Below are 9,292 nucleotides of genomic sequence, written 5' to 3'. Positions count from 1 at the left end.
GCTGCCCCTCCTCCCCTTCCATTGGGCCTGCCCCTCACCCCTTCCTGCCCCCCCCGTTCCTCTGGAGCTGCCCCTCCTCCCCTTCCATTGGGCCTGCCCCTCACCCCTTCCTGCCCCCCCCCCCGTTCCTCTGGAGCTGCCCCTCCTCCCCTTCCATTGGGCCTGCCCCTCACCCCTTCCTGCCCCCCCCCGTTCCTCTGGGATTGCCCTCTCTGTTCCTCTGGGGCTGCCCCCCCCCCGTTCCTCTGCGGCTGCCCCAGGGTTGCCCCTTCTTGCCCCCCGTGGGCCTATGTTGCACTGGGCCTACCTCTCCCCCTTTCTTGCCCCCCTGTTGCTCTGGAGCTACCCCGGGGTTGCCCCTTCTTGCCCCCAATTCTTGCCCCCTGTGGCCCGGGCGGGGCTGCCCCGCCCCGCACAAGGCTCCGGGGCCGAGCCAGGGCCGCAGCCCAGGCCGGAGCCGATGGCGCACGCGCCGCCCCGCGGCTGAGGACACGCGCCAGCCCCTCGCGTGCCCGGCAGAGCGTCCGGCTCGTGCCCCGGCCCCGGCCCCGCGCCCCCTGCAGCCGCGGCTCTTGCGTGGCGAGTCCTTTCCATGCAACTCACCCCAGCGCCCGCCCCAAGGGGGGTGGGGGGGACCCACCAGCCTTAAATAACCCTCCCGCCGCTGCCTGTGCACTAAACGGCCTGGGCCGCGAGCCCAGAAATTATTTCGGGCTCGTTGCGCTGAATCCCTGACACGGGCCCTGTGCCCGCGATTACTCGATGTGTCAACTCCCTCGCAACCCTCTGTGCCCACGCTTTGCAATTCCCACCCCCCTCGCAGCCACCCCCCTGGCCTTGAAGTCTCCTCTCCCCTTCAGTCTGTGCCCCGGCCCCAGCCTCCGGCGCTCGTGGGCAGTTCCACTCTCGGCTCACGCGGCCCCCGCGGGCGTCGCTCAGCTCCCAAATGTGTTAATGGTGGCCTGCCTGTATTTTTAAACTGACCGCGGGCAGGACAGTCCCTGCATGAGCATTACCATCGCTCCAGAGGGATTGCAGCAAGCACGGCGGACGTTTCTGCGTGGGTTATTACCCTACTGCGGGCAAACGCGGGAGTTAAGGGCGGCGGTTTAGACCTCCGCCCCGGGGATGCGTTTACACCGGCGTGGAAGTACCTCGAATTGAGGTTAAAGTAAGCTAGACCGATGTGATCGCCTGAAACCAGTAAAACTGCATCTACGCTCGGGGTTTGGACGAACTGAACTCTATTGCCAACTGATACAACTAAAGCGGTGTGAAATGTGTGTGGAGAGAAGCCCCGAGTGAAACTAATACCTTGTGTGCTCTAATTTTGTGTATTTTTATCTTCTGGGCCTGAGTCTCCCTTGCCTTGCATTTTAAGTAACCATCTACACGGTGCTGAATTTGTAATGAAGGAGCTGCCAGGGCTCAAACTTTCATAAGCGACAGGGCAAACCCCGAGGTCTATTACCTACCAAGCCTAGAGGTGCAGCGGGCCAGCCCTGGCCCCAAATAAGAACTACATTTACACCTAGGCAGGGACACTACCCAATCCGAAGGGTTGCATTTTACACTCATTGAGTCACTTCCACCTGCTAGAAAAGCGAGTGCCAATGAGAACATGACGGCTATAGGGGGTCAGGCCAATGGTCCATCTAGCCCAGGGTCCTGTCTTCTAATTCTAATTGGGTAGTGCAATTACACTGACTTTGCACACGTTTAAATAATCACACAAGACATAAGGAGCGGAGGGTGAAAACAATATTATATTTTTCTAGGGTGCCTTTTAGAGTAGCTGTTATAGGCAAAGGAGCCTTGCCTCTTTCGTTACAGTCCATCGAACAACTATATTAATCACCCATTTCTTTACACGAATGGGCTCACCAGAAATATTTTTCACAAAATATTTTAAAACAGTTTAACAAATAGGATCCTGCTTTACCAGTCATTAAGACACACTGGTGGTGTTCTCTCCCTTTGCATTAGCACCAAGGGCAATAACTGAAAACTGAAACCGTCCCCCCCCCCCCGGCCCTTTCCGGTGTATTGCAAGTTGTATCTTGTGAAGTAGGATTTGAATCATCCAACTGCCGCTTTTTTTTTTTTAAAGGGATCAGTGATCAGCTAATGTGAGAGACACTTTACACCAGTGTTACCTAGGCTTTGAGCTGAAGGCTGTGTGTCTTTAGATAAACTGAGCTTTATTTCGGCAATACTTGTACAATTACGTTTTCTAGTCTTCATCCAATAATGACGGGCGGCTGATCCTGTGAAACAAGGATACAAACAGCTGCGCCCTAAACGTTATACTAAAGCAGCACATGGTCAGATCTGAAGGCTTTTTTGTTTACCCTGTCTAGTCTGACAGTACCTGGAGATTTCAGTTCCACTTCATCAAATTTGGAAATGAGACTGTAAATCATGTTCACCTTTCAGTCAGTGACTGGCACCTCTCTAAACTACTCGATCTGGCAACTGCTAACTCATATGGAGAGGCGTTATGCTGTTCTCTATCCGCCTACAGACCTAACATTATTTTGGAAATAAACTAGAAGCTAGAAGAAGCTGAGTGCTAATTAAATACTGAAGACAGCAGTAAAAACTCTGAAAGCCACACACCAAAAATTCGTCGAGGAAATATTGTTTCATGTAGTCGGGTCAGTTTCGCTATGAGGTTACAAATTTTTGTCCTCAGATCATTTACAAATATCATTTTTATCAGTAGGTAAATCTTAAATCATTGCTAAGCCACATCCCTCTGCTCTTGCCCCAACCAGTGACAAGTCATGGGGCAGTGTCTAAGAATGGTGTTAGTAAAAAAGCCAGAATATTCTCATTCAGGAAAATCATAGAAAAGAATGAAAGCAATTTTAAAACAGCTATAAGCAGCTCAGTTATTTTTATACCCGATTTTTACAAGCTTTTCCTTGTGGAAGGAAAATCTTTCCCCCACACGTACAGTAATGGATAAGGAAATGGAAACTCCATAGTATGACGGCAAAGGACCCAGACCTGACAGCTTGTCTCTCTCACCAAACAGAAGTTGGACCAACAAAAGATCTCTTTGCTACCTTGTCTCTGTATGGAAAATGAAGGTATTGAAGAGGTATTAGTGTGTGGATCAAAAATGGCCCCAAATAGGTTTCTATACTAAACCCCCAAACTCTTAACACTATTTCATCCCAAACGTCTTCTGTTAAAAGTAAGTGAATAGAGATGGCAATGGGAGAATTGTATTATAACACTGAAAAATAATTACACTGTAAAACATTTAACTGTGATTGTATTCTTTTGACAATGATAAACGCAAAGCATCTGATGCTGTTTGAACTATCTTATCCAATTGCTTTGCAGTATTTTGTATAAATACAACTACCAAGTTTGTGTTGATTTTACAAAATAGCCTGTTTGGATACTTAGCGGCTAATATTGGTTTGTATTTACTAGAACGATAAACAATAAACCGTTTGTGTGTTTGACCCGGGGTTGAAAATGACGCTGCAGCGAGGATGAGCTCCGATGAGAAGCAGAAGAAACGTGTTAAATGTAGATCACCCGCCCGAACCCACCACCCTTAATCCGTAAATACACAGATCTGGAAACAGAAGATGTTTATTATTAACAGTGACAGCCAGGAAACATGTCGGGTAGGTCTGTTCTCCAGCTGGGAGCGAGCATTCAAAAGGCTACATTTGTTCAAATGGAGGAGAGGCAAGGCCTGCTTTAGAAAAAAAATGCAAAAAAAAAAAAACCCCAGTTCTGTAGCTTCTGAAATAACAAACACTGACAATTCAGAAATATTGAGCCTTAATTATCTCGCGCTATTTCTGACCTCCCCGCTGACGTGAAGAAATTTCAGAGGACTGGTTTTGGTACATAAGCACGGTGCATAGAAGAGCTGCGTGGGTACTCTCGGTTCCTGAATTTGGGTTTTTCGACTCCAGCCTCAGGATTACTAGGCTAACCTAGTTGAGTCTGGTTCTTCTCTAACCAGGATGCTTCCTGGTTTTGATTATCACCATTGTTAGCCTGTTTATGGCTATTTTAACTTGTTGGAAGTATTCCCTTTCAAAATTCATAGGGAGAAATTCTGGCCCTATTGAAATCTAGGGGACGTTTCCCATTGATTTCAGTGGGGCTAAGAATTCACTGGACTTTTCTCAATGGAGACTTCTGTTTACAAGCGGATGGAAAGGACTAGGCCCCAGCTGTGGAAGAAGGGGATATTTTAATGGCTAATTCTGAATTCCATTTTAGCTCTTCACCAGAACCGAGAGAGCGGCTCAGAGGGACACTCCATTGAATAGACAAGCTTTTAATCAGCTTGTCTTTATGAGTAGTTTGATCTTGCGGCCTTTTTCCTGAGTGCAACCAAAAGCAGATCCTCTCCAGCCGTAAACGAGACTTCTTTGCCTTGCAAAGTTCAGGTGTCTCTTTAATCTGCAAACTCAGTCCGCTCTAAATTGCGTACCTAGAGCCAGCGTGAACAGCAAGGCGTGTATTTACAGCTCTGTATTTTGTATATGCTCTGTGAAATCTCTTCGCCCTTAGATTCTCCCTTACCTTTTGATGCACCGTTTTAAATCACGCAGGTGCTGGTGAGATAATTTCTTCGGGTTTGGCCATGTCTAGATCCACAGACTATTGGGTTAACAGGATGCGTTCATTTCCCCAGCTGTCTGATCTTCCTGGCTGGAAAAGACAGGCGAGGCCATTGCTTCAGAGTTTCCAGAGCTGCTTGTTATTCCTGGTTCACGTTCCTGGGATCTTGTGCCGTGTCCCTGACATAGGTTAGGGACAGAAGGGGAATGAGGTAATCTCCTGGAGTGGAGCAAATTCTGCTGGTGAAAGAGACAAGCTTTCCAGCTACCCGGGGCTCTTCTTCGGGGCTCTACTGGGAAGCCATTAAACCAGAAGTAGGTCCAATCAAAAGATATCAGCTCACCTAACTTGTCTCTGTAATAGCCAGGGGCCAACAGGGCTACAACACGACTGCATGCACCCGTGTAAGGAGGCAAAGGGTACCGTGCCTTTGTGCAGTCAGGTTCTGAGCTTGCTGTAATAATCCCGCTGAGGGCAGAGCGGCAGGAGGCGCTCCCTGGCTTTTTCCAGGGGCCAGTGGCAGGCTGCAAAAGCCCTTCCCACGCTCAGTTGTATTCAGCTGAAAGAGGTCGGCCACCACACGGCAATGCGTGAGGGACATTGGTGCCACGTGCCGAGGGTTAGTTAAATAAATGGCTGGAACACGGGGACGGAGCATGTTAGAGGGTTTAGAAAGACACAAAGGAGGGCTAACCGGTCAGTTTCCCGTGGTAACTGACCCGGCAGGTAACTGGCACCCTTTTACCGCGGGGAGGGTTGAGTTGGAGTAGTTTTCTGGAAACAAGTTGGCACCTGCAAATAAAGTGCAATGTAAACTCCTACAGCTAATACTGCATCGGTCTCGCTGTCCATGTCACGGGTACCAAGAAGGGGAGCAGGAGCTGTAATTCTAGCTTCAATGGGAACTAGACACGCGTCTGATCATCAGAAAGCTGGGTCGGAGAGGTCTTTTGTGTCTTACTTAAACGATGTAGGAGTCGCAAGAGTGACTTGAAATACTAACTCCCCCCACGTTTCACGCCTCCTGCTCCAATCGATCGCCGTGTGCAGTTAAAATCACACGGTCAGGGGGGTTCGTTTGTTTTGCTTCTCCACGTAGATGTAGCCTGGTGTATCATGAACACATGCCACAAACAGACCTGAATGCAATGTAACGCTTGCACGTTTAAGCACTGGGATGAGAGGTAAACGTGAACGCCAACCCTTAATTTATACGCCTGAGTCAGACTGTAATTGTGAGTGGTCACATACTATCCATCACCTTGAATACACATCTCTCTCAAATATTCTGACTGCAATTTAACAAAACGATCTTAACACATGCAGGCCGAGGGGAAGAGTTGAGGAAACAGATGTAAATGTGTATTGGCTGGGGAAACAGTTTAAGAAAACGAGTTAGCTGCTGGTGGTGTAGCTACCTTCTTGGCAAAAAGTAGCAGACACTGGGCACTCAGTAATGCCTCACCCAGCTTTACCCTCGATTTTTAGAAGGGCTGGTCACCTTTAACCTCACCTGAAGTTAATGGAAGCTGTGGGTGCAAAGCATCTCTGAAAATCCGGTCCTGACTGTAATTTGTGTTCAGAAAGCAAGAGCATCAGACAGAGAGTTATCTTTTACACTTTCCCCAAACTGTTCCGGGATTTTTCACATGGACAGCCACCAAACCTGGGCAAAAAGCAGCTTGGTTTACTATCTCTTCTGAGATCTACTGTCTCTGGTTTACTAACTACTGGGTTAATTATTTCCGCCTGTAATACTGTAGTACATTCTCTCTTCACTCCTTTGGTACTGAACTCCAGAGTGAGAATTAGGGAGACATTTATACCTATCCATCTATATTTATATCTATATCTTTGCAGACACATCATAGAAGTTGCTTCTGACCTTATCCTCACAACAGCACATTTGCCCACTTCCTTGTAAATCAACACATTAAACAGCTGCTCTCCTTAGCTGAAATTACCTGATCCATGAGCAACTGTCACAGGAACATATAACCCACCATCAAACACAACCATAAAATGCCTGGCTAAATGGATTTGTTTCTTCCTCTGACAAAATTAGCATCACTAAGGGAACAACCATTATTTTGCTAAAGCAGCTGTCTGCTATAACAATATAAAAAGGAAGATTGGATAGAAAGACACCGAGGACAGGCAGGGTAGATTAAAAAAATCAAACCAAACCAAAACATAAACATGGGTCCTATGAACAAAATAAGGGTGAAAGGAAAGCTCTTGTGTTTATTTTGAATGTCCATTCATGAGAGTGTGAGGATCATAACTCACCTTGGGCTTTATTCACACTTACTGTTTCACCTTCCTTTGTGATCAACGTGGATAAACATTGTTAGTGGGCCCAGTCCTGTTCCTGTTGAAAGTTAATGGCAAAGCTACCTTTGGCTTCCCTGGAAGCAGAGGGGTTACGGTAGGTGTCTTTTGTTATTTACCAGTCCTTCAGCATTAGGGATGAAGGGAGCCCGTTGAGATAAAAAAAACCCACACACTTCTGCCCCAAACTCAGTTTGACCCTTCAAGTTCTTTTAGCACTTAACAGTAAATACCCGTTATTTTTTCATGCCAACGCCTCTTCTAGTTCTGGCCAGAGCAAGCAGAAATGCTGAACTACCATGAGCTGTTCATGTGGTGTTTCCTTGCACCCAAGAACCCTGGTGGTATTTCCTGGCTGACCAGAAACAAAATACAGCAAAGAATATTCGATTCTTCGGAGACTTGCAGTGCAATTTAGCACATTCGGGAGGTAGTTCAGACTGGGGTTTATGTGAACTGAGCATCTGAGGGCTGGATTCTTCTGTCCTTCGCACCCGGGAACTCAAGTCTAATCCCACGCAAGTAAATGAATTACACCAGTGTAAAAACTCTGTAAGAGAAGAATCGGGCGTAAGTGGTGTAAATTGGTGACGCTCCATTGAGTTCAGGGGAGCTTCAATCAGCCAAGGATGTGGCCCTGAGTGATTATCCAAAAAGAATTTTCCCAAAGCTAACATGCTTATGTATATATACCCACACACCATCAAAGAGACAAGAAAATATACAACAATAGATTAATCCATTTAGCAGAAGCGTACTATTCTTAATTAACAAGGTTTACACCTAGTTCTTGCAGCTATGCCATCTTTTCTTATGCAGGAACATGTCCCATCATTAGAAGACCTTGTAAAAAGCACTGCAGGATCATTTCACGATCAGAAAATGAATGGGTTTTGGTACTGAAACCGATTGATCACTAGTGTAACATTAATATACATGAGTGAAGCAGGTATAGTAAGTGAGTTAACAAGGGTCTCCTTACGACTGAAGATACAGGTCATAAAAGAGGTTCATCGTGTATTACATATGTACTATATTTTTCTATCAGTGGTTTTTAAGGCTTCTCATTTAATGGGAGACTAAAGCTTCTCCAGGAGGGAATATTTAATTGTGAGTATGGACTCAATGGAACTACACCTACAGTGCTTGTAACCTGTGACAAAAATAGTACTTGGGGAAAAAAATCTGTGCATATATTGTAGTAGTGTCCTGTGAGATCCTGCAACACAAAGACTGCCCAAGAAATAGAAATGGTACTGGCTGTTGTGGCATAGGCCATATTTTGTAAAACAATGAATCTTAGGGAGGATTTAGTTGCATAGACCTGGCTCTCTACACAGGGGTGAATTTCACACTAGTGCCAGATTTTCCTTCCTTGAATCTTGTGTAGTCTGCACTGGTGTAAATGACTGAGTGTAAAATGATAACATTCTGGTCGAGCAGCATTTTACACTCACTTTGCACTAGTGTAAATGACTTCCGTCAGCTCAGAGAATTGGGCTTTAAGTGTGCATCTAGGGGCAAACACTCTGATGGTGAATTCCACAACCTGCATATTGGCCTACGAGTGGCCTCTCCGTATAGAACCACCCAGCGGTGCTGGGGACGCTCCATGCCTGCAGTTTTAAATGCCCCCATCTCCAGGATGGGGCTCCCTCTCTGTGGGAGATGGGAGGATCAGTCTAGGAGTTGTACATGTGGCAGGAGGTGCACACACTCTGCCTGGCCCCTCAGCATTTGCCCCCTTTCTCTCTGCACATGAAACAGCCCTGATTCTGCTGGAAGTGGAGCCATTGCATCTGTAGAGGCAGGGGAAAAGATTTACCCCACTATGGATTTATAGTCTGATTTTCAACAGTGCTCCCACTATATTCAGTGATAGCCTAGGTGCTCAGTGTCTCTGAGTTGAAGCTGTTGATTACTTTTTTCTTCTGACCATGCTCTGTATACAATTTTCAAGCAAGCCATTTTATTTGGAAGCAAGCAAAGGCACTAGTTATTCATGAGGACTATGGCCCAGATCCACAAACGTATTTAGGCTCCTAACTTCCATTGAAATCAATGGGCCTTAGGAATCTAAATACCTTTGTGTATCTGGGCCCATGGACCTGATCCAATATTCACTGACTGTCACTGGAAGGTTTCCCATTTACTTCAGTGGGTGCTGGATTTGGCCCTCAATCGTTTGCAGGTTTCAATCTTCAGCTATTTTTTGCTCTCTCTCTCTCAAGTATAGTTAGAGTGGTTTTCCTATGGGGAAAAGCAAACCATTTCTCATCCTCCCAGAGCTAAAACATGGTTGAAAGGATTTTGCTCAAGCTTTGTAGAAAACTTCACCTCTGGGCTAAGATCAAGCATA

This window comes from Lepidochelys kempii, chromosome 3 (assembly GCF_965140265.1).
Source record: "Lepidochelys kempii isolate rLepKem1 chromosome 3, rLepKem1.hap2, whole genome shotgun sequence".
NCBI classification, from domain to species: Eukaryota; Metazoa; Chordata; order Testudines; family Cheloniidae; genus Lepidochelys; species Lepidochelys kempii.
This window is presented reverse-complemented; position numbering follows the sequence as displayed.